At 41.4% G+C, this 14,320-nt stretch overlaps 1 protein-coding gene and 1 non-coding gene across 12 annotated transcripts in view; one reads left to right on the plus strand and one right to left on the minus strand.

Moving 5' to 3' along the window:
* ZMYND11 (zinc finger MYND-type containing 11) overlaps window positions 1–14,320 on the plus strand; it is a 133,557-nt gene that overhangs the window by 62,305 nt on the left and 56,932 nt on the right. The gene's annotated exons all lie outside the window — the stretch shown is intronic.
* Window positions 2,775–2,878, minus strand: LOC122225725. Its single transcript, XR_006205329.1, has one exon. It is a non-coding gene; the product is annotated as a U6 spliceosomal RNA (small nuclear RNA).

The raw sequence follows: 14,320 nt of genomic DNA on the forward strand, positions 1-14,320 counted from the left end.
GAGCGATTACATGTTCTACTTTCTTCCTCACAATTGGCATTTGGTCTTCGTCTACAAACAAGTATTCATTTTATGGTTACCACCAGCCCTTCTCTTGGTATCCACAATTCATTCTCTGGTAGATTCTTTTTATTCTTGTTCCCCAAGTTTTACTGAGATGTAATTGACATATAATATTGTGTTAGTTTACAAGGTGCATGACATAATGATTTTGTGTTTGTACCTATTGCAAAATGATCACCATGGTATGTTCAGTTAACATCCATCACCTTGTTTTTCCTGTGATGAGAACTCAGATCTGCTCTGTTAGCACCTTTCAAATACATAATACAGTGTTATTAACTGTAGTCAGCATGCTGTCCGCGACATGCCTGGGACTCATTTATCCTATGACTAGAAGTTTACAGCATTGGCTCCCTTCACCCATTTCACCCAACACTTGCCACCACCAGTCTGTTCTGTTTCTGTGAGCTCAGTCTTTTTAGATCATACAGTGTTTGTCTTTCTTCATCTGACTTCCTTCACTTAGCATAATACCCCCAGGTCCTTCCACATTGTCACAAAATGATAAGATTTCCTTCTTTTTGGCAGAATAATAATTCCGTTGTATATACACCACATCTTCTTTATGTATTCATCTGTGGACGGGCACTTAGGGAGTTTCCATGCTTTGGCTACGGTGAGTTTGCTGCAGTGAACATGAAGTGCACATACGTTTTTGAGAGTGTGATTTCATTTCTTTCAGATAAATACCCAGAAGTGGGATTGATGGATGGTACAGTAGTTGTGTTTTAATTTTTTGAGTAGCCTCCATGCTGTTTTTTCAAAGTGGCACAAACATCTAGGAGATTCTTAAGGTTTCATGAGAAGTGATTTTCAAGTTCTTGCTGGTTCTTAACAGTTGGTTGCAGCCTTTTTTACTGGAAAGTCAGTTTGGCTGGGTATAAAATCCTTAACTTCTTTCTTTTTTAGAGTTTTTATAGGTTATGTATGCTGGCTTATAGAGCCTCTCGTGGTTGCCATGTACCCTAGGAAAGAAGCCTGTGCTTCTTTACCAGTTTCTTTTAATTACCTCTCTCTGTTTTTAAACAGCTAGTGTTCTGTTCAAAAAAGGAGTAGAAAAGGAATTATAAATGAGAGAATCATTGTTGAGATTTATTGTGTATTTCAAGTATTTAAAAAGTATAATTTCCAGAAACTTCTTTAACAGGTTCTATTATTTGGGATGGAGAGTACTTTCACCAAAGGAGTCCTTCTGAAACCAAAGTACATCTATGGGATTAAGTTTGATTTTTTAATTAATGGTGAAGCTGTCTCTCTGTTTTAAAAGTACAGATTTATAGATTTGATTTCATGATAATATAAAATTCCATAGTTCTCATTTGGGAGCTACATAAACACAGATAAATTTTGACCTCTCATTAAAAAAAATTTTACAGTTTTAAAAATCAAAGGATGTTTTCTGATGTTTAGTCATCATAAAATTGAAACAAATAAGTCACTTTATCATAAAAAAAATGAAGTACAGTAGTCAGTTGAGATGAAAATAAGCACAAGCAAGGGTAGCTTCTCTTTTAGTTGAAAAGTTTATAAAGGCTAACTTGTGAGTGGCACATATGGATTCGTAAGTTCTATGAAATTTGAATAGGTGTTGTGAAACTAAAGCTTTGAAATGTTTGACTACTTGATATTTATATGAAACAAATATAACAATTTTATGCTTCAGATCATAATGTTAGCTCTTGTTTTACAGTTTTTAAGTCAAAGAACAAAGATTAAGAGTCAGGGGCACCTGGGAGGCTCAGTTGGTTAAGTGTTCAACTCTTAATTTTGGCTCAGGTCATGATTTCACAGTTCGTGTGTGCACGTGCATGCTCTCTCAAAAATAAGTAACTAACTTAAAAAAAATTAAGACTCCTATGACAACAAAATCAGTAACCAGTGAAATTTAGATTTTCAATCCCTGAGATTCCCAATAGTATTCCTAATTCATTATCATGTTATTTTTCTAAATTTCACCTATATGTTAATATTCCATAAAAGTAAGTCACATGTGTCACCTCTGTTTCCTCTTAAATCCAAACATACCATTCATATCTAACTTGGATAATTATAATGTGGCATTGGAATTTTGTAAGTATTCTAAGTAGTAGTTGTGATTTAAAGACCTGTTGAAACAGCATGGCCTTTATGTTCACCTACATGTTCCAGCATTATGGGCGGCTTAGTGCTGTTGGGAGAGGTCGGCTCACATCTGCTCAGTGCTGGGAAACGCAGGTGTGTCTGAGCTGCCTTGAGCACCCCTGTGATGGCCTGTGTTCAGAGGTGACTGTGCTTGTGGCTGATGTGATCAGGCCAACCCTGGGCTGGTAGACTAGTCCCATTCAAATTAATGTTTCAGGTTAGGGCATCAATTAATTACATGTGTTGCTTACTTTAGGGTCACACCCCACTTATAAAATGTGACCTCTGAACTCTTGTGACATGTTTGGCATTGAAATGTGTGACTTTTCCTGGAGTCCTTCCCGTCGCTATAGGCAGACGTAAGCCTGCACTGCAAGTCCCTGTGTGAGGGCTGCCTTTGAAGTTGCACTGGGTACACTCTTTACTCACTTGTTTAAAATTAACTTATGAAACTTCTAGCAGCTATTATGTCACAATTGTGCTCTGTCTCTATGTCAGCTGATTTTCTTTTCTATCTTTGTTTTTTTTTTTGTTTTGTTTTTTGTTTTTTGTTTTTTGTTTTTTTTTTTTGGAGGGGAGGCAGACAGTACAAAAATATGGAATGTTTCACAGATTTTCATGTCACCCTTGCATGGAGCCATGATAATCTTCTAGTGTGGTTCAGTTTTAGCACACATGCTGTGGAAACAAACACTCTGTCCACTCCCTCATTGGATTTGTTGGAGAGGAAGGTGATGGCCCCCGTCTGCTACTTTGGAAATAAGTTACTTTGAAAAACTACCATCTAATAATAGACTGTGGATGTAATCCCAAGAATTCTTCCCAGAATTACTAACCACATACCCTTTTCAATCTACAATGATTTATTCTTTATTGCATTTCTTTTGTGATAGTGGATGGGCAGGTAACTTTACCACCGTTACATCCTTATTTTTATCTTGCATAATAACAGCCTTGCAGAGGAAGTAACTGATTCTGAACAACCATAATCTACAATTCCACAGAGAGCTTTCTCCTGTGTGCACAATTCTTGGGCCCTCCTCTTGGCTTGGATTATTGGCTAGCTGTTTTCATGGTTGACATTTCTTTGCAGTTCTGTGAAGGAAATATACCGCTAAGGCACAGAAAAGTGTAAACAACCATTAAAGTATAAATTAGTGTTACCAAGTAGTAGAGGCCCCCCACATGGAATAGGGGCCAGCCCTTCATGCTGGCTGTCCGGGTTATCCGCACTCCATGCCTTAGTCAAGGGGTCGCTGCAGTCAGGAATTTGTAGAAGGTGTGGGATTAGCTGCACCTGGGAGTTTGGACAGGATTCAGGCAGAGTTGGATCAGACGGACTGGAAGACTTTTAGGGAAGGGAGATGAGAAGGCAGAGCATCAGACAGGGAGGGCTGCTAAGGCCAGCACAGAGGTTTTTAACCTGTAGCCAGAAGGGAATAGTGAGTTTGTTTGGAATATGGAAATAGAGTAAAATACACTCATTTTTCCCTCCCCAGATAGAGCGAATGTTCCTCTTCAATGTTACATGTGTGCGGGCTCTCCCCTGCTCTGGCCTGGGTCTGAGCCCTCCTCATATCTTGCCTGTGCAGTGGCAGCAGGTTCCTAATTGGGCTTCCAGCTTCCCACTCTTGCTGCTGCTCTGTTTCTTCCCATCTTTGGAATCAGAGAGATTTTTCCAGAGCACCATCTGACCACACGCTGCATGATTGAAAGCTTTTTTCTGTTGTTCATGAAGCCTGAATTCTTGTGCGAAGTTGATACTCTCTGGGCCTTCCTCTTCCCCGTCATCTGCTGCCATGACCCACCTGGTGTGCTGCTCTCGGCGCCCGGGACCCCTGCAGACCCTCGGATCCACTGTGATGCACACTGTGCCCGGATGCTGACTCCTCTCTCAAGTCGTGTCCCTGAGGAGGCTGTTCCTGACCCCTTCAAGTGAACTCAACCCTCATACTTCATCAGTATTTTTCTAGATTTTAGATCTGATTATATTCTTCTTAAGATCCTTTCTTTTAGGGGCGCCTGTGTGGCTCAGTCAGATAAGTGTCCAACCTTAGCTCAGGTCATGATCTCGCGGCTTGTGAGTTCAAGCCCGTGTTGGGCTCTGTGCTGACAGATCAGCCTGGAGTCTGCTTCAGATTCTGTGTTTCCATTTGTCTCTGCCCCTCCCCTGCTCACACATTGTCTCTCTCTCTCAAATATAAACATTAAAAAAAATCCTCTTTTATTTCCTCGTTGTGCACAAAGTGCCAATACCTGAACAGGACATTTGTGTGAGCCCTTTGCAGTCAGACCCTGACTGTCCTCCTTTTCATGCCCTGTTGCTCGCCACTAAGGCTTCGTGTGATGAGACTCTTCTCCGTTTTCTGAGCTATTATTTTTGATTCTTTATTTTGTATTTTTCCTTCTTAATCGACAAAACATACCCTTTTAAGATTCAACCAGATAACCGTCTCCTGTGAGGTATTGATTCATTCCTCACTGTAACCAGCCCCATTATCCTTGTTCTTGGCTCACATAGTGATATGTGTGAAATTCAGTTTTATTATTTATTATAGTCTCTTACTACTATAAAAGCATTTCCACTTCCTGTGCTGTGAGCACCTTGAAGGTAGGGCACACATCTTTCCTCTCTTTAGATCTTAGTATGAAGCCAGTAGCTAGGGAAAGGAACTGGGAGAAGGTTTCTAGGTAACCGTAAGTATTCAGTTGCATGAGCTGAAGATGTGGTTTCCAGGAGGCTTAGAATTGAGAAGCAGCCCTGTGCTACTTCGTAGATTTGTGTGAATTCTGCCCACTGCTCCATGAGGTCTGTTTTCCTTCACCTTATTTTGCTGATGAAGGTCTTGAGACCCAGGCTTATGAGATCTGGCCTAAAGCCATGTGGGTTGTCAGTTGCAGAAGAGAAATACGAGTATAGATCTATCTGATGTCGCAGTCCAAACTTTTAATCTTCATTGTTTCCTTTTGGTGTTTGGTGGGTCTACATTTGTATCCTTGCTGGTGTTGAAGATGTTAATTTACTGTCATGAACATGTGCTTCCAGATTATCATGTAACAGCAGCTCCAACGTTCATATTAACCCTGCTTTATGGACGAAGAACGTGAGGCTGTACAAGCAAATTATTTGTCTAGATTGTTAGGAATAACCTTTCTTCAGAGTATATTCTAAATTTTAAATAAATTCATCGATGAAGGATCTAGAAAGGTGTTCTTTAGGTTATGAAGTTTATTTTTGTCTGGTGCAGTATTAAAAAGAATTGTTATATACCCATCTATAAAACACCTAGTGGCAGATCATTGTTACTTTGTTTTTTTTTTTTTTTAATGTGGTAAAGTACACACACATGTAGTTTACAGTCTTAACCATTTTTAAGCCTACAATTAGGTGGCATTAATTACGTCCAGACTGCTGTGCTGCCGTCTCCTCCACCATCCATCCCTGGAACTCACTTCATCTTGTGAAGCTGAATCTCTGCACCTGTTAGTCACTGAGTCCCCATCCCTCCTCCCACAGCTCCTGGCACACACCATTCTGCTTTGACTTTGTGACAGTGACGACTCTATATCCCTCAGAGGCGTAGAGTCATATAGTAGCTGTCTTTTTACAGCTGGTTTCCCTCAGCATAATGTTCTCAATAACACACTCTGAATTTTCTTCCCCTTGAAGGCTGAATAATAGTTGCATGGAGTGTGGCCACATCAGTTATCTATTCACTTCGTGATGGATACAAGGGTTGCTTCCATGTTTTACTATTATGAATAATTCTGCTATGGACATGGGTGGACAGATCTCTTTGAGACCCTGCATTCAGTTCTTTGGGGTATATACCCAGAGGTGGAGTTGTGGGGTCATAGGTAATTCTGTTTTTAATTCTTTTGAGGAACCTCCATACTGTTCTCCACAGTGGCTGCACCAGTTTGCATTCCCACCAGCAGTGCAAGAGTTTCCCTTTTTTAACATCCTTGCCAACACTTGTTATTTCCTGTCTTTTTTATTTTAGCCATGATGACAGGTGCAAGGCGGTATCTGATTGTGGCTTTGATTTACATTTCCCTGATGATCAGTGACATTCAACATCTTTTCATGCTTATTGGTCATTCTTGTATCTTTGGAGACCTGTCTCTTCAACTTCTTTGCCCATTTTTGAATCAGGTTGGTTGGTAGTTTCACAGGTTCTGTATCTCTTGTGGATAGTAATTGCTCACCAGATCCATGATTCACAAATGTTTTCTTTCAGTCTGGGAGTTGCCTTTCTACTCTGTAGACCATGTCTCCTGTCGTACAAAACTTTAGAATTTTTATGAAGTCCACTCTCTTTTTTCTCTTTTGTTGCCTGTGTCCTTGGTCACATCCAAGAAATCATTGCCAAATCCAGTGTTGTGAAGCTTTGTGCTGCATATTCTTCCAAGAGTTTTACTGTCTGGGGCCTTACATTTAGGTCTCTGACCGATTTCGAGTTAATTTCTGTATCTGCTGTTAGGGAGGTGCCCAGCCGCCTCCTTTGTGTGTGGAGATGCAGTTTTCCCAGCTGTGTTGGTTGAAAAGACCGGGTTCCCCATTGAGAGGTCTTGGCCCCCTTGTCAGAAACCCTTTCACTGTATATGTGAGGGTCTCTTTCTGGGCTCTCTCTTCGATTGCATTAGTCTGTATGTCTGGTTATGCCAATGCCACGTGGTTTGCCTACTCTAGCTTCGTGTAGTAGGTTTGAGATGAGGAAGTGTGAGTCCTCCAGTTTCTCCTTAGTTTTAGACTATCTGGGTTATTTAGGGTCCACTGAGATTGCACGTGTTATTTCAGGATGGGTTTTCTATATCAGAAAAAAATGTCGGGGCGCCTGGGTGGCGCAGTCGGTTAAGCGTCCGACTTCAGCCAGGTCACGATCTCGCGGTCTGTGAGTTCGAGCCCCGCGTCAGGCTCTGGGCTGATGGCTCGGAGCCTGGAGCCTGTTTCCGATTCTGTGTCTCCCTCTCTCTCTGCCCCTCCCCCGTTCATGCTCTGTCTCTCTCTGTCCCAAAAATAAATAAAAAACGTTGAAAAAAAAAAATTTAAAAAAAAAAAAAGAAAAAAATGTCAACGGGATTTTGATAGGAATTGCACCGAATCTGTAGATTGCTTTGGGTAATACGGACATTTTAACGATATATGAATTCTCCCAGTCCACAAACATGGGATGTGTTTCCACTTACGTCTTTACTGTCTTTCAGCAGTGTTTGGCAGTCTTCATCGTGCAAGCTTTTCTCCTCCTTGGTTAAGCTAATTTCTACATATTTTATACTTTTTGATGCTATTGCGAGTGGAATTATTGTCATAATTTTCTTTTCAGTGTGTTCATTCTTTGTGTATAGAAACGCAGCTAAATTTTGCGTTTCACCTTGTGAGCTGCTACTTTGCTGAATTCATTTGTTATGACAGCTTTTTTGTGGAGTCTTTAGAGTTTTCTGTGTGTAAGATAATAAAATCTACAGAGGTCATTTTACTTCTTATTTCCAATTTGGATGCTTTGTATCCTTTTATCCAAGTGCTCGGGCTGAGGTGCCTAGTGGTATGTTTACTAGCAGTGGTAGAAGTGGACGTCCTTGTCTTGCTCGGGACCTTACAGGAAAAGCTCTCAAGTTTTCACAATTGAATATGATGTTTGCTGTGGGCTCATCATCTGTGGCCTTTGTTATGGTGAGGAGGTTTCTGTCTGTACCCGGGTGGTTGAGTGTTTTCATGATGAGAGGATGTTGAATTTTGTCACACCTATCTACTAAGATGCCTCCGTTCATTCTGTTAGCATGGTGTCATGTGTACTTAGGTGCATGTGTTTAGCCATCCCTGCATCTATAAAGCACCCAGTGGTAAAGCATTATTATTGAGGATATTTTAGTGTAAGTAAACTAAATAACCAATTGGCAGGACACTTGGAAAACAGGAAGCAGAATAGTCACCTATAATTTCTCTGTCCACAGTCAAGTAAGAGACCCGCTTTGATCTATTTCTTGTCATTTTTTTCTATGCTTGTGTTTTTGTTGACGTTGATTAACCTTTGACCACGTTGTTCCATGGTCACCATAAATTATTATGGTAGCGGGTGTGTGGTATTCCAGTAGGGGCTGGGGGACGCTTCTGCAGCACACCGAGAGGGGGCGAGGGGCACGCAAGGTAAACCACTGTAAGGTTCGCATCCTGTTAGTGTATTTGCCTTCCAGACAACCACAGGGGGTTGACACTATTAATGTTATTTTGTCACTAGGCACTCTGAGATGCAGAGAAGTTAAATAACTAGCCCAGGGCCATGTAGCTAGTTGATCATAAGAGCAGCTGCTCGGGCCGAGGTCTGTGTGACTTTATAGGTCTGGCTTCTCCCACTATGCTTGTCCTGCCCCCCATGCCTCCTCTGTCCAATTCTTATGCGTCCAAGTCTTCTAGTTGTATAGATACGTAGTAATGCAAATATGGGGTGTAAGCCGGGAAGGATAAACGATAATCAGTGCAGGAACCCTGGTTTAGAACATATTTGGTGCCAAGCCCTGGGCTGAGCACCTGACAGTCATTCCAGCCCTATAGCTAACTATGTGTGATCACCTGCGCGTTTGTATCGTGCTGGTGTTGTTTTGTCCTCGGATGACTCGGGTGTTTCCAGTGTTTACACTGTGTTCAGTAGTCTCCTTAAATTGTTGTCTTTCTGCCTGTTTTGATGATTTCTACATGATGGTCACTCGGGTTGTCCCCAGCTTCCTTCTGCCACACATGGCCCCCCAGCGCTCTAGTCCTTCACCAGCACAAACATGAGGAGTCAATTAGTGTGTCTGTCCAGGAGCAGAGTTCCTCCTTGGTTACAGGACGCACATGTACCTATTTGGCCTCAGTCTCGAGAGGATGCCCCACTCCGCAGGGCATGGGGTTCCATGCCCACGTGTCTGCTGCTACTTGCCATTGTTCATCTGCACACATGCTGTCGCTGAGATATTTTAATTTACGTTTCTGTATTCATTCATGAGATTAGGCAGCACTTGGTGTTCTTACAAGGTTGGCCTTTACTTTCTGTGGATGCCTGTTCTTATCCTTTGCCTATTTTCCCAGTGGGGTACTTGTCTTTTTCTGTTGATTTGCAGAACCTCTTGTTCTTCTAGACATTAATTCCTTTATATATGTCACGCTTTGAAATGTCTTTTCTTGTTCTGTTGTCTGTTAATTTTTCCCATACTGTTCTTTGTTGAACAGAGATTTTTATTTTGAGGTCATCAAGTTCATTGCTTTTGGCCTAATGTTTTGTGCTTTTGAGATTTTATTTAAGGAATCCTTCTTAATATGGCTGCAAGAATATTCTGGAGTATATTCTTTCATTAACTTTAGAGTTTTACCTTTCAGAGTTCTTTAATCCATTCATTGTTTCTTTCCCTGATGGTGGTGGGAAAGGGCCCAGTTTTAGTTTTTATTTTTCTCTTCTATGCTAAGTTTGTCTTCTCTTTTGGAATTTAAGCTTTAGGATGAGAGACCCCTGTCGGTATTTTAGGGCCTTGTATTTTGTTAGAGTGCCATCATTTGCCCACTCAGTGAGCATGGTAGTAGGTAAGGGTTTGTTTCTGTTTTGTGGATCAGTGAATGCCAAGAACCAAAAAATAGGAAGTGGCACGTGGCATTGCCTCGTTCACGTGGTTGCTGGATGTTGAGTGACCGTGGGCTCTTTGCCTGCAACCTGTCGTCCTGTCCACAGAAAGCCTGAAATCTTGAGTGGACCAGCACCAATTGCGGAATCAGCTCTCCTGTGAACTAGCAGTATTTCCGCGAGGAAGTCCCTTTCCTTCATTTCTCTGCAAATTGATGCCCCCATGTAACCTCCATCTTAATGAAGATACAGAAGGTTGTTCGCTGTCTCCAGCTGCAAGCAGCCCCTGATCTGCTTTTCACTGCAATGATTAGCTTTGCTTGTTCTATAGTTTTATAGAAGTGGAATCACACAATCCATTCTTTTCCATGATTGCCCTGATTTCTTGGTCAGCAGGTTTTGAGATTCATTTGCTGTGTATGTTGGTAATTCATTGCTTTTCATTGCTGGGCAGTATTCCAGTACATGGATATACCACAGTTTTAAAGTCCGTTCACCTGCTGAGGGACATTTAGGATGTTTCCATTCGGGGGCTGTTATGATAAAAGCTGCACTGTGCTCTCACATGCAGGTGTAGATGATGTGTATTCAGATAAATGCCTAGGGATGGAATATCAGTACTTGGGTAGGGCACTGATGGAAGTTGTGCTATACATGTGAAGCAGACAAGCCAGGAGAAGAGGGTGGAGGGTGGACATTTTTTAATGTGTGTGTGTACATTGTGTTCATATGTGTATATCAGACATGCACCATGTATTTTTTCAGAATGTCACTCGTTCCACATATATTTTGGGAACAATTAGAAAAAGATGTAAGCACAGTAAATAATAGAGTAAGGTCGGCTGGTAGATGGAGATTGAGGAGGAAAGGAGAAAGGAAGGTCAGGCTGCAGAGTGGAGCCAGGAATAAAGATACTGCAGGTGAATTGTCCCTGAAGCCCCACAGCTTGTAAAGGATGTGTTACCGACCTGGCCTTTAGTTTTCTAGTAGCTAAAACCAGGGGAAGCCTCAGATTTTAACAATGTCAGTAACGGAGTCAGTTGCTGAGGTGAACACAGCCATTTCTAACAGTAGTAATGCCAGAAAGAGATTTATTCTTAATGTTTTCATAAAAGTAACCATTTTATGTCCATTGCAAAGCTCGTGTCGGTTGGCAGAGTCTCGTCCCGTGTTGCATAGTTACAGGCTGAGGCCTCAGATGCAGTTTTAATTAAAAGGTCCTTGTTACATACACGAGTGAGGCGGAAGGGTGCCTGCTGCTGCTTGTGCTGTTTCCAGCTGGCAAGGCAACCAGACCTGAAGCTGGCAGCACATTTCCATGTCAGGCATGAAGCCCACACTGCCCCTCAGCCTGTTGTGAGTTGTGCAGCCCCACACAGATCAGGTTGCCTCACGGTGACACATGCACTGCGAAATGATGTTGTTAAAAGTTGGTGAATGTGGGGACATGCCTGATTGAATAGTGTAAGAAAGTACCTTGTAAGATGTATAATTCATCGTTACCGAAATTGAGAGTTCTGAATGTAAACTCTTTCCCTTTTTATATAATGGGACCGGTGTTAACAAGAAAGTAAGCAGTATGTGTGTCCAGGAAAAGTGTGTTTTTTTCCTCCAAATGAAAACTTTGCTTCAGATTTTTAAAGTTTCCATCTAACTGTAAAATAACTACAGATTTTACTTTACTGATTTTAATTAAAGTCACGGCATAAATAATGAAGTAATAATTTACAGTGTGCTGTTTGGTGTAATTAAAATAGAGCAATTCTTTTCTTAAAAATTTTTTTGGTGTTTATTTTACTTAAAAATTTTTTTTAATGTTTATTTATTTTTAGAGAGATAGAGCATGAGTGGGGGAGGAGCAGAGAGAGAGGGAAACACAGAATCCAAAGCAGGCTCCGGGCTCTGAGCTGTCAGCACAGAGCCTGACGCCAGCCTCCAACCCACGAAGCTCTAAATCATGACCTGAGTCAAAATCAAGAGTCGACTCTTAACCAGCTGATCCACCCACCCAGGTGGTCCTAAATTTAACTAGTTCAGAAATGAGGGAGATAGGATTCAAGGGTTATGGTTAAACAGGAATTCTGAAAGGAGGCAGAAAACGTAGCACATTTTGGCTCTCCTTGTTGGGTTTTCCCCAGAGTCACCCTGGAAATCCATGGTGAACAGTTGTCTGGTATTGAGCAGGAGGGCAGACGTCTAGAAGGACCACCTTCCGGATTCTGGCCTTGGACCTGCAAAACTAACAGAAGCCTGCCTCCTGCGCGTGGGCTGGCTCCTGTGCGACAGGTGTGTGTGAAGCAGGCGAACGGGCTTGGGGGAGACCCACCTTCCTCTAGTGAGGTGCTGATCGCTCTAGATGCTTTGTGGTGTTAGTGTTGTGTCCTGGAGAAGTTCCACACCTCTTATGTAGTCAGATGTTGTGGCCCTTCTCTGTTGTTCCCATGGCTTTTATACTCAGAGTGTCCTTTAGCATCAACAGATCAGATCAGCGTTCACTTAAACTTGTATTTTGTTTTCCAGTCCTGGTGTTCTTAGTGGAGTCTTTTCAGCCCCCGAGCACGTGCCTTGGGGCAGCTGTGGCAGGTGTCAGTTAGACAGTGAAATTAGAGGCAGGGCCAACTATATTCAGATTGTCCAGAAGACACTCAAAACAGGTTTGTTATATTTTCATCCAGATGAAGACCTCTAGATTCCAGGATAGTGTGGGGCTGTTCGTGAAGGACGGGACACATGTTCATTATGTCTTTTCCATCAACAGAAGACGTGTCAGATTGGGTCATATTTATACTGGTGTCATCAGTGTGTCATTTCCCAGTATGTGTATTTCCAACAACATGATACAAGTGGCTGAGGTTCAGATCATTATTGGAAAGGTTAAAGGTAGATAATCACTTTTAGAAAATTACCACTTGTGAGATTTCTTTTGTAAAAATGTTCAATCAGCAGTGGCTGTTTACCACTAACTATATATATATATATATATATATATATATATTTATGTGTATGTGTGTATGTGTGTATGTGTGTATATATATATATATATATAGTCTTGGAACTTGCAGAATTACCTCGGGGGAGGTGACCCACCGTAGGATTTGGAGCCTGTTGCTTGGATGCACTTGAGGGCTGAGCAGCAGTTGGGAACTCTTTGGGGACAGACTGCAGGAGAGGGGATGGGTAAGATGAGATAAACCTTACTGAGAAACCCCAGAGAAATCAAACATAACATTTAGGAAGTATTAGACCTTTATGTACTATTTCATGATTCATCCTAAGTGAAAGTAGAATAGGAAACTAGTTGGCCACCGTCTGTGCATCTCAAACCCAGTCTGCTAGTTTTGTGTCTTTATTTGATGGAGATAAGTCCCTGTGATGGGTCAGCAGCGTGTAAGAAAGTGAGAGGCCTGGCAGGACCTTAGCCTGAGTTATTAATCCAAACGTTTTCACGTGGAGCAAACTTGCCTGAAGACCTGAGAAAAGGAATAATGAGCTGGCACCCTCTGTTGTGTTTAAGGTCCTGCACACAGCAGTCAGTTCTAGACTCGTAACTAACTCATGCAGGCCAGTCTTAGGCTTGTCCATGTCCTTGCGATGGCTCGTCACTTAATCAGCGTCTACAGCTCTCCCAAGTCCTTCTTCCTTTTTAAGAAGAGGCGAGAATCACTGCTGTTTTAACAGAACAGAGTAAGGAGTTGTTCACGTTTAGGCATTATTTTATGAGCTGTGTTTGTTGACTCCTGCCAACTTACTGGTGATGTCTGTCACAGTAAACGTTAACCAAAGGTCTTGCGTTACTCGCTAAAGTTTTGGATGTGCTGCGTAGACCACACACACAAAAGGAGCCCTTCAGCACAGTGTTGATAGGTATGTAGTTCACCTTTGTCCTACCTGGTATGTCGTTTTGCTAATTCATTGTTTCCTGTTTTGAGTTTTGTTACTCTTAGATTTTGCAATCTTTTATGTGTTTAAAGCTCTCTTTTGTTTCTTCTATCATTTTAGTTCTTACTTGGCCCTTAATAGAATATATAGACACTTTATTCCAGTTCATTCTTATTTTTGCATTACACTTAAAATTTGATTTATTCAGAATTTATGGTACAGATCTAGATTATTTTTATCCAGATTGCATTTAGTTAGTTTACTATCACTTGCTACATATTGTTAAAATTTCCCTTCTTTTGTAATGCTTGCCTCTCATAATGAGATTTTTGTGTACTTGGACCTATTTCTAGGTATTCTGATCTTTTGTTTGAATGTTTCTGTCCAGTGCATTGTTTTTAAATGGTTGGTACTGTCGGCAGTAATAAAATTTTATGCCAACCTGATTATTGTCACTTTCCCTAGAAGTATTTCATAATAATTTCTGTGGGGCAGAGTTAGTCGTTACTCATTTTTCTTCTTAATACATTTTTATGATATCCTTTCTTTCATTTGTGGATGTTTCTTAAGCTTATAAAGTCCTATACTGAGACATCATGAATTTGGTCCCTCAGAAAAAAAAGCCCGCATAAAGTCTATAGTTTCAAGTGCCAGTGTACTAC

Source organism: Panthera leo, chromosome B4 (genome assembly GCF_018350215.1).
Source record: "Panthera leo isolate Ple1 chromosome B4, P.leo_Ple1_pat1.1, whole genome shotgun sequence".
Lineage (NCBI taxonomy): Eukaryota > Metazoa > Chordata > Mammalia > Carnivora > Felidae > Panthera > Panthera leo.